Source organism: Colius striatus, chromosome 1, assembly GCF_028858725.1.
Source record: "Colius striatus isolate bColStr4 chromosome 1, bColStr4.1.hap1, whole genome shotgun sequence".
Classification (NCBI taxonomy): domain Eukaryota; kingdom Metazoa; phylum Chordata; class Aves; order Coliiformes; family Coliidae; genus Colius; species Colius striatus.
In genome coordinates this window covers 136963383-136980784 of record NC_084759.1, presented here as the reverse complement: position 1 = coordinate 136980784, position 17402 = coordinate 136963383, and the positions used below count along the sequence as shown (strand labels likewise).

General features: G+C 38.1%; 1 protein-coding gene across 3 annotated transcripts in view; it reads left to right on the top strand.

The window, feature by feature from the left end:
- Positions 1-17402, top strand: part of SOX5 (SRY-box transcription factor 5) — a 652738-nt gene that overhangs the window by 152482 nt on the left and 482854 nt on the right. For all 3 annotated transcript variants that reach the window (XM_062009253.1, XM_062009270.1, XM_062009262.1), the window contains exon 2: positions 8392-8478. The gene's annotated coding sequence lies outside the window, so the exon portion shown is untranslated. The remainder of the gene's footprint in view (positions 1-8391; positions 8479-17402) is intronic.

Genomic DNA, 17402 nt, shown 5'->3' with positions numbered 1-17402 from the left:
TATTAGCGACAAAAACTTTCATTGAAAAGGAGGGGCAGAAACAAAGAGTAGAAGCCGAGCTTGCTGGGAGAGAGAAAGAGAGCTTGAATTTGACAAAGTAATTTCTTCTCTATTCCTGTCTCATCCTCTTGAGCTGCATACTTACAAAAACAACTCCACCCACTGTTGTAGAAAATGGCCATCTCTTGGTATCTTCTTTGGAGGTTTTGTTTTGATAACACTAGTGCTAGTTTTGGAGATTAACATGAATAACCTTTATCAAATTTTGTTAAAACATGGTACCAATACAGAAAGATCCGTGTATACTGTTTAAAATACACTTGTTAACAGAGATTTAACAGTCACTTCATTCTCCACTGTTCATCATATTCACACATGTGGGATGGGCATTAACAGATTGAGCTACATCTTTTCATTTCAATTCTGCAGCAGTGTCTCTTTGCAGGAATATTTTATGTAGTAATAATTTTCTTCTATTATAGACTTTCTAACTATGTTAATGGAAGTAGACTGGCCACGCAGACATTCGTGATAACTACCTTTGCAGTGACATTTAAACAATTTATTTGATCTTGCTTTAGCATACCTGCTCATGTCTTTTTTTACTGTCGACCTTAAGAGAACTTTGTGTATAATCATGGGTCTTTCAATCACATTTAACTTAAGAAAATGGTATTCAAATTGCTGAGATATGTAATTTCTGAACTCTTTGGGATTTGCAGTGTGTATGCTATCAGTTGGGCTACCCCTTGACTGCATGGGCATATTTGAGTAGCAGCTGCCCAGCAGCTCCAAGGCCAGTTGCAGAAGGCAGCGTGTGTTAGCTGAGGATGCTCTCTCTTACAGGTATGCAATTGTTGAGTGTGCCTTGAGTTACCTAAAGCAGGAGGTGCTATCAATATCCATTTTTCTGCATACCGTAATGGATAAAGCAGAGAAAGGTTGATAGCAAGGGGAGACTCCTATATAAATCGTCACATTTACCATGTTCTATTGATCATCCTATCAACATTTAGAGAAACCGAAAATTGTGGATTTGTGTCTGAAATGTGTTACTGTGTGGGAGTGATTTTGGCTAAAAGCCTAAAACAAGGACTTTTCCTTTGTGAAGGGCATTTCTTGCCCTATGCTTGATGTAGCTTCTCCCATACTGGACCACGTGTGAGGGGTGCTCTTAGGATGTGAATGGTTAAAACCAATTACCACTGGGACTATAGTTGTTAACACATATCAGTTTCTATCAGAATCAAAAGTCCTGGTGTAAAGTGGTGTTATAAAACCATCCCAGCAAAACCAGGGAAATTGAAAAGCAAGAAATTAACTGAACTAATTGGCAAAATTGTATTTACCAGCTTTTTGATTTTTAGGATAATTCATGGAAATGAATTCTGTGAAATTTTCATTCTGTGACAGCTGATTGGGTGGGAAAAACATAGGATTGCTGCTGAATGTTTACATTGACGGGAACATTGTCATTTGTTAAAAATAAAAAGCCTTGGACGCTAACATCATAGACAGGCATGTCTGTGGGGGTTAACTGCTGTATTATGTCTCCTATCTGAGAAATACTTGAAGCACATGATTAATCTCTTCAGTTTCTGTTGAAATAATAACTTATTTCTTTTTAAACCAAAAGATAAGCCCACATGTTTTAAGTTTCACTTTTTCATAAACATTTGTAGAATGAGGTGCAACTTTGCTGGCTATATGTCATGCCTTTCCGTTTCCCAATCTCAGTCATGAAAACAAGAATTACTGCCTCAAAGTTATGTGAAAAGAAAGCTGTTTGCTTGGACAGGTCATACAGCTGGCCTTAGCATGTGTTTGTGCACAATGTGTTGTTACTGTATTACTGAACTGGATTATTTGTCCATATGTAATAGCCTGTCTAGAAACAATAATAATCATGATAATGTATCACATTCAGTTCTCTACAGCACCGAAGCTTCTCTGTTTAAGGGGAAGATTCAAAGCAATCATCACTTCTCCTAAAATTGTCAGTTTTGGTTTCCATGTTCATACCAATTTAGTGTCTGAGTCTGATTTTTCCATTATCCTGCGTCTTATATACAGTTATGGCTTGCTGTCGGAAATGAGTAGTCCAAAGATAAGACAAGGGAAAATCAAGCTTTCTGTCCTTGGGGTAAAAAAAAATTATATGTAGTTCAACTTTCTCAAGTGACAATATTCATTAGGCTGTTACTACAGACATCTGTATGTAGGCACAAAGCTGGTATTTTCTGGGCACTTCAGTAATAAATCCTAAATCAATGTTTACAGAAGATGTTTAAGCTTTTTTCAGTGATTCCTTCAAATGTAGCTTTTCTTTTAAAATCTTTGATGGAAATGTGCAATTACAGAAAGTTAAATCTACTATGAATTTCTTCAGACAACCTTTTGCCTCCTTCCTTTGGACATGGATGTGGGTCATGCTTAACATGTATTCAACCCATGTGTACATTCTGGGTACTTCCATCTGGGGGTCTGTGTTAATACCAGTTCCACTGTTGCAGTGTGAAGAACACCTTAGCCATCTGTCTACTGAAAAGAAAAGAAATAAAACCCAGAGTTGAAGATACGTGTGTGGGAACGGAACTAGTCCTTTCCATTTATTTATTTCTTTCCTTGCCTGATTTCTCTTTTGCTTTTTTGGTTTAGTTTTTTTCTGGGCAAGTTTCTTGCCATTTACCTTTGCATTTGCATTTCCTATTGATTGGCAATTTTTAAACTGTTTTATTGTGCTCTTTTGTTTAGCTGTTCAAGAGCTAAAACAAAAGCCACCAGGCCCTGTGAGGGATACATTTGCATGCGGCAAGCGTTGCCCAAGGAAAAAGTAATTGCTAATGCATATTTATGTGGCACAAATTTGCCATTTGTTTATGCATAAAATTATCAATAGTGCAGGGCGGCCCAGCCGTAGAAAATGGTGACCTTTTTAGCTTAATAAATAGAAATCAGCTGTTATTGTGAAGAGATCAGCCATTTATTCTGTGTTGAGGGACACTGTCGGGAAAATGTAGATTGGTGCCGGCAATATCATTAAATGGAAGGCCAGTGACCCTTTCGGTATAGTCTATTATACTTTACCTAATAGGAGATAAATGACTCTGGTTGGCAAATAGATTTAAAAAAAAAAAAAAGAAAATAAAAAAGAGAGAAAAAAGAAAAAAAAGCCCAAACTACCAGCCCTTCAGACTTCTCTCATTGCTCAACTGTGTGAACAGGTACATACCGAAGAGGTGATCTTGCACAAGCTGGCTGGTATTTTTCTGGCATGAAAGTGACTTCAGAAATAAACAACAAAACCCAACTCCTAGCCAACCCCCATGCCTTCTCTATATAGACTAGTTTTAACTGTTTTGGAGTGGGGAAAAAGAACAAAGGCCAGCCCATGATTCTTCCTAGTTCATGCTGTCTAAAGCTATATTCTGAAAGGCTCATATAAGGATTGTATTTTGGCTTGTGAAATGAGAAATTAGAGTTTCAAAGTAAGAGGTAGGGTCTTTTCTGAAGACAACAGGTTTTCAAAAACAGTAATGCTTTTTTCTTATATGCATGCAATTTTTTTCAGAGTGGATACAAATTTGTCAGAATATATCCCAAGAGACCTCACCTGCAGAAAATGTAGCAACATAATTTTATTTATGCTGTGCTTCACTAATTCACCTCAGTCTCAACAGGGAGACTTAGACTTGAAGTGTTAAAAACTAGCAGCTGTAAAATTCATGTAAAAATGAAAGTATACACAAAAAACCTCATGTTTCTATGTTTCTCTTATTTTGCTCTATAATGCACTGCACCATGCATAACTGGAAGCAACTTTAACGACCCCACAGGTGAAATGTGGAGCAATGTGAGTCACAGTAAATGGTTACATTGTCTGTGCACGTTCTATAGCGAGCTGGGTGTTTGATTATTTTTTTTAAATCCCTGAGAAAGATCCAGCAGTATTTTATTTCACCAAGGCTATGTTAAGATTATGAGAATGACTTACCTGCATACCCAGCCTGGTTAAGTGAGAGAAGATCCCACCCACCATCACTGTGAGACTGCCCATGTTCAGAAAGTGGAAGCTAGCCTCTGCTTACCCTTCTCCCTTCTGCTTTCATAAAGTCCTGTTGTTATTCTGTGCTTGGGAAGGAGCTGATTGGAGTAATTTGGGGGCTTGCTTCCGTTTGCTTCCTAAAAAACCCATCACAACCTAATATCATCACCACAGAAAAGCCACCATAACATTTGTCACTCAGTGACATCTTCTTAGTGACCTCAGTAAAGAGGCAAAGAGTTAAACAGGTCAAAGGAACTTGCAGATTGCATCAGTGGAAGCTTTTCTGAGGCAAGGTTGTCTGGGGATGATCAGTGTAGTGGAGGGCTGTGGTCACAGACAGGAATTCTGTCTTTTAAATATGTTTTAACCACTATTAAAACTTGGGGAAAGTTTTAAAAAAATTACAATAGTGTTAGTAAAATATGGTCCAATATAGAAAACTTAGTAAATATACCTAAAACTTTCACTCACATTGGAGCAGTTTTTGGGAAAGATTTCTTCAGTCTCCCGTTTGTACTTTTCCAAGCATTTAACTCCTGTGCATGGAGCTCTTGCCTGCTTCTGGAATGCTGCCTATGCATTCCTCCAAAATAAGGGTCCCCAAGCCATGTTGCTGTAGAAACAAAGACATTGTAGGATATGTTATGTCACAGAGATAGCTAAAAGTATGAATTTTCTTAGGTTCAACCTATGGAAACCATAGTTAAGATGCAAGTAATTTAATTTCAGAGTAGAATCTAGGTTTCTTCATATGGCAACAGGTCCTTTTTTTTTGCTGTTTCTGTCACTCCACTCAAGACCATAGCCAAGAACCACAATTTATGAAGTCTCTATTAATGTTTGGGGATCGCCTCATCTTCTCAACTGCAATTAGATGATGTTTTACCTTTACAAATACTTAAAAAAAGCAACAAATTAATTAAGCTTTACTTAGCCCAAGTAGATATGATTTTTCCAGAGTCTTTTCCCAAATAGATATCTCCATTTCTGCTTCTGAAAAATATATTCCTGTAAATATAATCATAGAATTGTTTGGTTGAAAAAGACTTTTAAGATCATTGAGTCCAACCACTAACCCAACACAACTAAGCCCACCACTAAACCATGTTGCTAAGCACCTCATCTACACATCTTTTAATTATCTCCAGGGAGGGTGGCTCCATCACCTCTCTGGGCAACTTGTTCCAGTGTTTAACAACCCTCTCAGTGAAAAAGCTCTTCCTGATATCCAATCTAAACCTCCCCTGGGGAAAATTGAGGCCATTTCCTCTTGTCCTATGACTTGTTACTTCAGAAAAGAGACCAACCAACACCCCCATCCCCCCTTGCTACAACCACCTGTCAGGTAGTTGTAGAGAGTGATCATGCATCCCCTCAGCCTGCTCTTCTCCAGACTAAACATCCCCAGTCTACTCAGCTGCTCCTCCTAAGACTTGTTCTCTAATCCCTTCACCAGCTTTGCCACCCATTTCTGGAAATGATCCGGCACCTCAATGTTCTTCTTGTAGTGAAGGGCCCAAAACTGAACACAGTACCCGAGGTACCACCGCACCAGAGTAAAGGGGGACAATCCCTTCCTTGGTCCTGCTGGCCACAATATTTCTGATACAAGCCAAGATGCCATTGGCCATCTTGGCCACCTGGGCACACTGCTGGCTCATATTAAGCCAGCTGTCAATTACTCCCAGATTCTTTTCTGCTGGACAGCTTGCCACTTACACATATCTGAGCCTACATCTTTGCATGCAGTTGTTGTGGCCCAAGCGCAGGACCCAGCACTTGGCCTTTTTAAACTTGGCCTCAGCCCATCACTCCAACCTATCTAGGTCCCTCTGAAAAGCTTTCCTATCCGTTAAGTGGCTCTACGCTCTCTCCCACATGTCAAAGCTCATGTCAGCCAATCGTTAGCCTCAATTTTACTTTTTCCTTTCTAACAGACATAAAACAACGTTCTTGAAGTGTGTTGTTCGCCACCAAAGAGAAAGTTTCATATAGATGAAACTAATAAGTAGAAGTAGCTTTGGTCTATTGTGTGGGAATAAACTGAGGGCCATACTGTTGTAAACTAACCTGGATCTAGCTGAGATTCTATCTTGGGATATTATTATTATCATTATGATTTTTACAGGTAGCATTGTTATTACTACATATTTTTTGCAGTATCTGTAACTGTTTAGGGGAAGGTAATTTGCTAAGTATAGAGAGACAGAAAGAAAGTCTTCTTTAAAAAAATCTAGAAATATCTAGGTTAATGGAAAATCACTAAAGTTTTGTAAAGAGGTTAATTTTGGTTAAGGGTGGGGATAAATCAGAGACACAAAAAGGATGCAGAAGTATCACTAACCGAATTGTGCCCAGAAAAAAACAAGAATGAAAAAAATGAGTATTAAATTTTCCTTGTATTCTGCTTCTATGAGGAGGACAGAGTAGTGCTGTGCTTTGGTTCCAGATAGCTGAGAAAGACAAAAAATATGATAGATAGTGACCTGTCTTCATTTTCCTAGAGTCTCATCCTAAGCAGGAGTGAATTGAGTCATGCTGATTCTTTCCTCAGCTCCTGGTGCATGTCTTCTGTATTAATAATGTGTTGGTTAGGGAAGGAAGTTAAAGAACAAATTTTATATTATGCTGTTTAGTTGATGAACGTTTAATAAGGTAACCAAGTAACAAAAGTTAAGCAATTCTTATTTTCTGGTTCTTTGAGATGCTGTTAACTAGGTGATCTGATAAGTCCTGCAGATCTTGACTCCTCTTTGTAAAAGGAAGTTTTGATGATTTAGCCTTACTGAAGACAGACTTTTCCCCCCCTCTTCAACATATACTTATTTTAAAAGCCCATTGAGATATTCATCTTTCTATGAGCAGAAAGTCATGCTAGAGGAAATTTCTATACAAAGTAGAGAACACACTTCTGTTTGTTGATCTGATTGCTCAAAAATCATATAGGAAGTTGAGGCTTATCTTCACAAAGTTTGCCTGCCTGCAGAGATCGGTATGAACCAGGGATGGTTGTCTTTTAAAATTTCATGCGCTAACCTGCTTGTGGTGATAGTCTTATGCGCTGCTGCTTTTGATGGAGCGCTCTCAGAGCTGTAGGGCTGGCAAAGTAACTCTGTCAAGTTAAGCCAATAGAGAAAGTGCCTGGTTTTATATATTGAGGTTACTGATTTCAGAATGTGATTGAGTGTATGTTTTGCAGTTTAAAAATAAAAGAAATTTCTATTTATTTTTATTCGTACCTATATTTCATACTAGAAATTACTTGTTTTGGTTAGACTAGATTGATATTAATAGATTGTTACACGGCTTACGGATGCAAAACCTGACTGAAAGGACAGCCACTTCACACCCAAAATAGTGTGGACTTTGGCTTGCGTGAACTTGGTGTGTCACGTCACAAGTCCAGTCTCAGACTTATGCATCTGTGTTCATGTGATCCAGATAAATAACAGTAGTACTAGTTTGTTTTTGTTTTCAAATCACTGCTTTGATGTGTATTTGAGTCCCATAAAACTTGTTTTCCCAGTTTCAACCGTGTAAACTGGGGCACAATGCTAGAAATGGGAAGCTAGTCAAAGCCACCTGGGTCAAACAGGCTTGGGGATAAAACAGTAGCAGACTGTAATATGTGCCCAGAGAGATCTGAGGTTCACATTCCTGAACTATGGGGAGGATTGGATAGTGTTTGGGAAGTCACACTGTTAAGTCATTGAAGTCCCAGGCTTTGATAAACCTGGGGGAGATGCCACTCTGTCACCTGTGCAGGAAGCTCAGGTGTAGCTGAGAACATTGAGGCAGAGGTCTAAGTCATGAAAGTAAATGTGTGAGTAACTCTCCTGCTCACAGGGTGACAGTGGAGAGCAGAGGCAAATGCAGAGGACTTCCTGCTCCCAGTGCTGTAATCGCACCACTAACCATGCTAAACAGGTTAATCATGCGAGCATGTTAGGCTGGGGATATAGAAACAGAACCGGTGAGTGTAGGCTATCCGTTTAAACACTTTAGAGAAACAGGCATATATAGTTGTATCTTTCTCCTAGTTCAATCTTTGTATTGATTTATCATTATAAGAGGTGCCACTTTAGTTCTAATAATGTCTACTTTTATTTTCTTTCCTTTTTTTTATGCTATTACATATTTCTATGGCAGCTTGTACATGTGATATATTTTGGGTCACACATTAATTTACACCAGCCTCTCTTCTGAAAAAAAGAGTTCATGAACTAAACAAAAGAGAACGGGGAGGGAGATGTCTAGCAGAGACCAGGCTTTTGTTTCATGTTTTGGATGTTTTTTCTCTTTAAAATAAAATTGTTGATATGCATTTGCTTTTATTTTTCTAGCCTTCCTCTTGCTGATGACCGGGTTCCTGTTTGATCCTGTTTACAGGCTTACGAAGATTGAAAATAACCCCAACTCCTCTGCATTGGGTAGGAAAACAAAACCATATAAAGACATATGGCAATTACTCTGGAGGGCTAGCAATATGGAAGAGTGTGGTAGGAAGGAAGAGCTTGTGGAGAAAAAGGAGAAGGTTACTAGGTTACCACAAAAGACATTAGTGTACACAATTTTTCTCACCCACTCTTTGGGACTAGGGAGGAGGGGGAGGAGTGGGCATATCAGCAAGTAAATAATTATAATCATGTGTATCCCCAGTGTAAATGTTTTAAGTCTATCTATACTTTCTGTTACTCATTCAAGCTGCCTTACATTTCTATTTCAACCTATTCAAATCCCCAAAAAGATAACTTTAAAAGATTTTTGTTGATTTTTTTTTTCTTTAAAATTTACTGGCAATATAAATCATTTTTCTAAATTACTATAAACTTGTGGATATATTTTAGTAGTAGTGGTATGTAAGTGTATACATCCCAAGTACTAAGTTTTTATAAATACTTTATAAAATGACATTTCTTGCAGTTAGGGAGAGCGGATGGGGAATAATCCCATTAAATGTTGTGGTTGGCTTAACAGGAGACTTGAACACAGTTTATGTGTCTGCTTGATCCTGAAGTAGTTTTTGTGATTAACCTAACTGCCATGAATAGTAAATGTTTGCAGAATTAAGATTTTAAAGATAAGAATCTGCTTTGAGTAGTATGGATTTTATCTCATTGTTGTGGACATTAAGAACTAGAGCTGAACCTGTCAATATGATTCTATGATTCTATGATTCTATGTGGAGCTTGATGAGTTTGTTAGAGTTAGGCTTCCCTTAGCTTGACCAGGTTGCTATTATAGTCATGTATTCTGGTATAATTAGTGCCTTTTCAAAGGGAGTGGCAATTGCTATGACATCAGAATTAGAAATGCAGCCTCAGAATCAAGTAAGAATTATATCCCAGTTTCTTGGATGGAAATGAGGAAAAGGTGTGGAAGGCAGCACAGAGCCAGAGTCAGTGTAACTGAGGATTTAGGGCACAAGTCTCAGATGAAACCTTGGTATAGCCTTGATTTCAGCATGATTTTGGCCACATGCAGATGGCTATTTCACTGTTCTTGTTGGGACAATATTTCTAATTAAGCTTGAGTGTAGGTTTATATGATTGACTGAAAATATTCTGAAGTAAAACAGTGCTTTTCTCCTTAGTGATGCTGTAGAAAAGCATATGGGATGGCAGTCTAAGTCATGGTATTTTAAAAGATTGATTCATATACAAAAAAGTTTTGTGATTCACTTTTCTCTTTCTTACTGCCAGGAGTCAGTTCTGACATTCTTATATTTTTTTTCCTCTTCTAAGTAAGCTTATCGAAGAAGAAATCACTAATTTACCAGCCAGTGCTTAATAATCAAGGAAGTGAAACTTCTACTTTAGAGAAAAAAAGAAATACTGAGTTGCTGAATGATTTTTAAATAGAAGCTTACCAAATACTGGGCAACTGATTTTTTTTATTTTTTAATTATTATTATTTTTTAAGGCTTTCATTCTGAGAGGGGTCACTAGCCTTTGAGAATTGAGCCACTTTGTTGACAAATCTGTCCTCTAAATTGAACAGCATTAATTAGAACTTTATGCTGCAGATTCTTTCTTTTTAATGTGGGTGGTGGTATCAGCAAAAATGTGTAATGAATTTGATTGAAGATGATTTTAAAAGGTCTGCCACCTGTAGATAAAAATGTGCATTACTACACATGGTAATTATCAAGACGGAAGTTCGTGACATGATCCATTGACCTTTTGAAATCAAAACACTTACTGTAAAGAAAAAAAGGCACCGATTTCTCCAACTATGTTAATATGGGACATGTCTGTATGTTCAATTATATCAATACACAGTAATATATCTAGGGGGAAAAAAAATACTTTGGTTTATGTTAGACTCAAGTTTCCCATCTTTTCCATTACAGGCTTGTAAAGCTCTTTCTATTTTTGTATGTGTTAAGGAATCTTTTTTTTTTTTTGATCTAATGAAATAGATTAATAAAAAAGAAAAAAAAAATCAGGTGTCTGATACAGCAGCAAAACATCTCTGAGCCGTCCAACAAAACTAAACTAGTTTTGTGTATGCAGGATGAAAGAGAAAGTGTACAGCTTCAGGCTTTCTATATAGGCATTTGAAATAAGGGAGGGGAGCAATAACCCAGCAACTATCATTGTAAAAATTACGGAAAAACACTTTGATGGTCCTTTTTAAAGTCAGTTTGCTAAACAAGGGCCAAAGCAAAAGCCTGAATGGCAACTCTGGCTTGCCATTAACAGTCTCAGCCTCTTTGCTGCTATTTGTGGTTGAGAACGAGTTTCTCTGCACACAAGAATGGTGAGAAAACCTAAACGGAAATAAAGAATGTGAATGAAAGATTTTCTGTTTTCATATGAGTACTTGGAACACCAAGCAAGCAAAGAAGCAGCTATTTTAGCTAAGCTAATGTAATAGAAAACCATTGCACCCAAACTGTCTCAACAGAACTTCCTGCATAATTAGATTGTAAATCTTCTCAACTGAGGAAGTTTTGCCCAGGGTCAGATTGTCTAAGTAATAATCCATTCTGCATAAATTAGAAGATTTGAACTGCTGGGATACATTATTACATTAGTTTTGGGTTTTACTCCTAATATAACTAAGGGGAACAAATGCAACAATTCTTTTTCTTTTCTTCTTTTTAATTATGTTATGTCTGTTTAGTTTTTGATTGCCTCAGAAGGCCCTTCCTGTAGATTTTTGGGATTTTTCTTGAGCAATGATGATGAAACTGTCATTTAGGCAAATTAATACATTGTTAATATACTTCAGAAAGTGATACCACAGAATTCTTTGGCCACCAGATTCTGTGATATCACTTCCTCAATGTGAAGCATTTAGTCAGAGATGCTGCTGCTCTTTTTGTGCTGCAGTTTTTGTGATGCTGAAGTTTTATCTCCCATTATGACTCCCTTGTTCTGCAATGAATAGAATTGCCATCTTGAGGGTAAGAAGTAATGGATGAAAATTAGTTTACAGCAAGCAGGCTGCTAAGTTTTTATTCAATTATTTTCTTTGAGAAAAAGAAGATTGTTGGTACCTGACGTGCATATGGAGCTATATGTAAAAGTGACAAGGTTAAACCCTGAAGTTATTCGGGCAAAAATTGCCATTGAAATTTCAGTGTTTGATCTGCTTGAAGGAAGGGAGCAAAGTTTACAGTGTAACATAGATTAATTTGCATGGACTTTTTGTTAGCGATTGCTGTTACTGTTCTACATTTGATTTTATCTATGAAATGGAGTGGGCAACTTTTCAGGAGAGCCTTTTGGACTTTGAGCTTTTGAGTTGTGGACTCTCAGGGTGTCTGTGTAAACTTCGCCAATGCTAAAAAATAGAGAGAGATGTGGAGGGGCTTGTGGAAGGGCTCATGATGCTGCGGGCTCCCAGATCCTGGAGCTACTTTGGGTGTGCCTCACCTCCACAGCCTGTGTTAGATGCACATGTTAGCTAGAGATTGACCTGCACAACGGCAGTAACTGGTGGCAGGATTGCAAAACCAACTTGATCTAGCTCTGTGATGGGTTGTCTTCTTGTACATGCAAGAATTGAGAAAAATGTAATATGAGGAAAGGGCTGGATTGTCATTAAGGGTGTTTTTTTAAATATCTGTCTATTCTTAATCAAAATTCATGTGTTATAGAAGGGTAATTTTATATTGTTAAATACAGGAGTATTTTGATTACCTCATGCCATTTCCGTGAGCTCAACTGCCCATTGAGTCTATTGGCAGCTGAAGGCAAGGCATACGTTTTGGTGAAACAGCAAGTGCTCTTGACGGTCCTGGAAACTGAGATACTCCCAGACTCAAGGATGTATATTCCCCCTTCTCTCAACTGCTGCTCGAAGAGCAGACTTCAGTATACTTTAAATTCTTATTTTTCTATTATTATGAGACATCAATGGATGTGAAAAGAGAGTAACACTTTAGAAGACATGCGGGGAAAAAAAAAAAAAGAGGATCTGTCAAAGCTCTTTGACATTGATATTTTGAAGAAACACCAAGGCATTCAGATGCCCTTAGAAACACACAAGAGAATTGGAAGTCTGGAGATAAAAAAATATTTTTTACTTCCACTTAAAATCCAAACTTGCATTCACTACTGCCCTTAGAATTCCTTAAAAAATTACTTTTATGTATTTAAAATGTTCATTATTGTTATTATTTAACAGCAAGAGGCTGTGTCTTTTCTCAGGAACATCAGATATAAAGAAAATCCAAAATCAGACCTTAAGACTACTTTTGAGGCAGAAATAATCCAACCATTATTTCTGGTGTAAAAGGTTTGTGAATAGCATCATTTGCCTAGAAGCTGTTTTCCAACCTAATAACTCCCAGAATAATGACCTAAAACTGTTTCCAAGAGGATTAAGGCCTATATAACTATTAGGAAGTATAAGTTTTTTAAAAAGCTTCTTTTGATTGGTGGAGAGGTGAGTTCTGATTTAGGTTAAAGCTGCTTGCTTAGAAGAATCAGTTTCAATCTCTCTGAAGTCAAAAGTGTTGAAGTAATCCTCTGGAGAAGGATTGTCTGAGGGGTGTTTTTTTTCTTTCTTTTTTCTATATCTATATAATATGTATGTGTATATATAGATATTACTTATTGCTCTAATGACCTCAAAGATGATCATTTAACTGGATTTTTAATCCATTTGGGAGGGGTTTTTTAATCTTCTACTTTAGTTTGCCTAGAGCAAAAAACATTCAAAACAGGCTGAGATTGCAGCTGAACACTTAGCTTCTTGGTTAATCATCACTTGAACACTCTTGATTGGAGAGACTGTGGAACAGAGAATTTATTATCTGTAATGATATTGGTGTGTTTTAAGGTTGTGCACGTGTTGTATGCGCTTTACTCTTGTTAATAGCTTTTTTAGCTCAAGCAGTCTGTAAAGGAGAGGGAGGTGAATATGTGGGCTCAGGATGACTCGGGAGTAGTCACTGTATAGGGTTCAGGCATTAAGGCTTAGAGGAATGCATGGATTTGCAGCTGAAACTGTTTGATAGAGGGCTGTTTGCTGAGTTGCACTTTTAAGATGGCAAAACTTTTTAACTATCAAAAAATACTGGTCACAGAAGATAACTGCAGAAGCATGTGAATTCACACTGGAATGGCTGTTAACCACCTATTATTTTTCACCTTTTTGAAATAACTCGAGCTAAAGCTGTAGTTTCTGGACAAATCCCAGAGATGTCTCGGCAGATCACACTAAAGACCTGAAATTATCAGTGAGTTCAGTCAGCTTTATCCTAGGATGCTTTCATTGCCAGCAATCAGGATTCATTTACATCTGTCCCAAGAGCATACTCATATAAGAAGGTGAAATAAACATCTGGCATTAGCAAAGTAACGTAGAATTATTTGTTTTATTTACTCAAGGATCTAATATCACCAGCCATTCAGAAACTTGTAATAATATGCATATACTATATTAAATCTGACCTTTTGGTAAGTTTGGCCTTGTGTGCAATTTAAAGGTGATTTAGCAGACCTTCTTGTAATCAGGTCTGGCTGTCAGCTGAGTTGTTATAAAAGACAGAGAGAGTTTTGTGGGACATGGAAAATCATCTTTAAAAACAAATGCAGGAGTTTATATGGTGGTGGTACTTGACGTGCAGCTGAACTAGGCCCTGTTTTGAAACAATCACTCTAATTTTTACATTGGTTGACTATAGCCACAATAGAGAAAGGCAAGGAAGTGTTTACTGATCAAATTTATGGTGAAATTCTTATATCTGATGCAAGATGCAGAGTGCCAAAAATCTGATGTATATGCTTCTGAAAGATTTTTCTGGTTCTATGTGTGCTGTGAATACATTTCACATGGCTTTATACAAAGCAGTCTGTTATTTCAGTAAGTCACAAGCTCCTAAGCCAGATCCAAATAAGGTAAAGCTCTGAATAAAGTTCTTTAGCATTTTATGACTTTGAAACCCTGTTTTAGAGTATATTTGCTTCATTAATTTGTGGCTTTGATCTCAGTTGGATAAGCATTGAAAGGATAAGCAAAATTTAATATGGAAAAAACCCTAACTTTTCACGAAGTACTCTTGCTGCAGGTAAACTACCAGACTGAAGAAACTTCCTTTTAATTTTCAGTGTTCTAGGTTTTGTTTTTACACTAGGAATAGATAGCTTTATTTAAAAAAAAAATCATTTGAGGAATGCTGGTGCTGAAGATGCTGTTCAATGTGACCAGGTTTGGAAAAACTGCTTGCCTGGTGTCAATACAAGTCTTCCCTCTGATTTTAGAGGAAAAAAAAACCATCTGTACTCCTTCTACTCCCAGCTGTGGGACTGAGAGTGTAATTGTGCAATGTGGTCTTACCAAGCCTCCAGGCAGGTCTGTCCAGTGGCCTGGGAGCATCTTGAGTGTCCATAATCAGCAGTGAAGTAAAGTCTGGCTACTGCCTAGCTGGTTTCCCTTTTATTTTTTTAGATCAGAACTTTGAATTACAGCATTATAATTAAAGAAATGAGAGTGGATTAGTTGCAGAGCTAGCTACCAAATAGTTTGATAAACTTAAGCAGTAAACTAGGAGTGGAACAGCAGAGATGTTTTCCCTGTTGCAGCAACAGGTTGCTCTTGTCCTGTCCCTTTTTTTTTTTTAATAATATAAATTATATATTATATAGTCAGACACTGGTATAAAATGAAGTTAAAAGATTGAATACTCCCCCTGCACACCTTCCCCCTCCCTTCTATTTTTTTCCACAGCAGCATCTTGATGTTTCCAATGGAAAGTGTTCTCAAGATTGGTGATATAAATACTGTCTCTTGCTCGTATACTCATAATTACACCTTCTTACTGTAATTTTTCCACATACATGAGCTTTTATGCTTTCTAACATTGCAACTCTGGGAGAGTAGAGTCCCCTCCTTGCCATGCACCATCTTCACGGCCACCAAGTAAATTCCAAGCGTAAGGCAAAGTGTAGTCATCACTTATACCTGTGTAGGAGTGGTGGAGATTACTGGGTTTGGGTACTGAGAATCTAGGGACAACTGTAGTGCATAATGTAGCCATGGGAAGCATATTGTGAGGGGGTCTCAGCTTGTGGACTAGCATGGGAGCTCTGATAGTAAAGCAGAACTTTGGGATCTCACATAGGGTTCTTGGCAGCTGCAGCCAGAACAAGTACTCTGCATCCCTTTCTTCAGGGAAGGACACAAAGAGTGTCAAAGAATTCCGGTAACCCACAGCTGTGTTTTGGTAAACCGCCGTAAGCTTAAATGAAAGATGTAAATCATGAAGATCATAATTTTATAAAGTCTGGTGTTTTGTGCCTTCCTCTTCAGTGCTGAGCACAAGACAATGTCCTGGCTGACAGCTGGGGAGTACTGAGTCCCCACCCTTATAAAATTAGGCCTCCTTGCAGCAAGTTAAGTGGGGGTCCCCTAAGCTGAAGCACCTGAAGCCTCCAGCTGCTCCTGACTCATCAGATGGGAGCACTTGTAAGGAAAAGGGAAAGAGGGATCTGGCACTGGGAAGTTTTGAGATGGGAGATCCACTGGCTTCTGATTTCTAAACCTTTGAAAGGGTTAATGCTGAGGTGCTCTATTGTATTAATGATGGTTGTCTCCTTGCAGAGCCCGTTGGGCTCTTTCAGGGGCCTCTCAAAACAATGAGTGCAGTGAGGCTGTTCTGTCTAATTACTCCAAGACAGGGATGCTAAAGAGGAATTAATGACAGTTGACAAGTGCAATTAATAATTATAGCAAAGCTGGGAGTCATGCAGCAGGCAGATGACAATAACAGGGTAACTGTACATGACAGCTTTCATCCGTTTCTCCCCCTTGCCCCTCCTGCACTCGCTTGCTGCTTCTTTCTTTTACTCTTTAATGTGAGCTACTGCACCCAGCCAGGCCACATCATGTGCAGACAAGGAATGTGAAGGCACTGAGATCTAGTTGCTTAGGTTTGTATAATTTCTAATCCACTCTCCACCACCCCCCTCCCACCCCACCCTGCTCTTCCCCTCCTAAAACAATAAAGAAATTTTTAAAAGAATTAAAAATGATCAACAGCACCAACTTAGTGGCACTGGCTTCTGTTAGCTTTCATGGTCAGGTGTTGACAAGACTACTTAAAATTCATGTTGGTAGATTGGAAGAAGGGGACAGGGAAAGACAGCAGCAAGCTGGAGTTGAAGTGGGATTTCCATATCAAAGGCCAGGCCTTTGGCTCTGAATGGTAATTAAAGTACCCAGATTTCATCTCCTTGGTCAGCTCATGAAAAGGAAAAAAAAATTAGAGAGAGGATTTTTTCACTCCCTTTAGACTACAGTACAGCAAGCAGTAAATTAAATGAAAGTTGAGCTAAAAGGTGCCTAACACTTCAATCTTTTGCATCTAATAGAATCTATGATGTTTTTAAAGTATTTATTCAGTTCACATCTTCATCTTGCTGTGATTATAAAGGATATCATGTCTGCTTACATTTATTGGGCACACATCTTGGCCTTCCCAGGGTTGTAAAAGGATTTCACTTTGCATTATGTTGCTGTTGTGTTACGGCCTTTTGGCTTATTAAAAAAAAAGTGGGGGGAGGAAGAGTGTGAAAGGAGAAAAAAGCCACATTGGTGTGTCATTTCTTGCTGGTCATTGTAGGAATCACTAACAGTGAGAACCAAATAAATGCAAATTTAATGAGGCATGGGGAACTACTAATGAGGTACAACAACCTCTCACCTTGAGGTTGCTGGTTCAAACCTAGACCATGGCACCATTCAAAGTAGCCACAAACCAGTAGTCACATGGCAGTAAATGTGCAATGTTTTGACACCGTGGTCCAGTTCCTAGTGGATATGTAGTGATGAAAAGACAGTCCTGCTTACATTTCCTGGTAGTCCCTATTTGGGGACAAGGGCTGGATGCTCTCTGGAT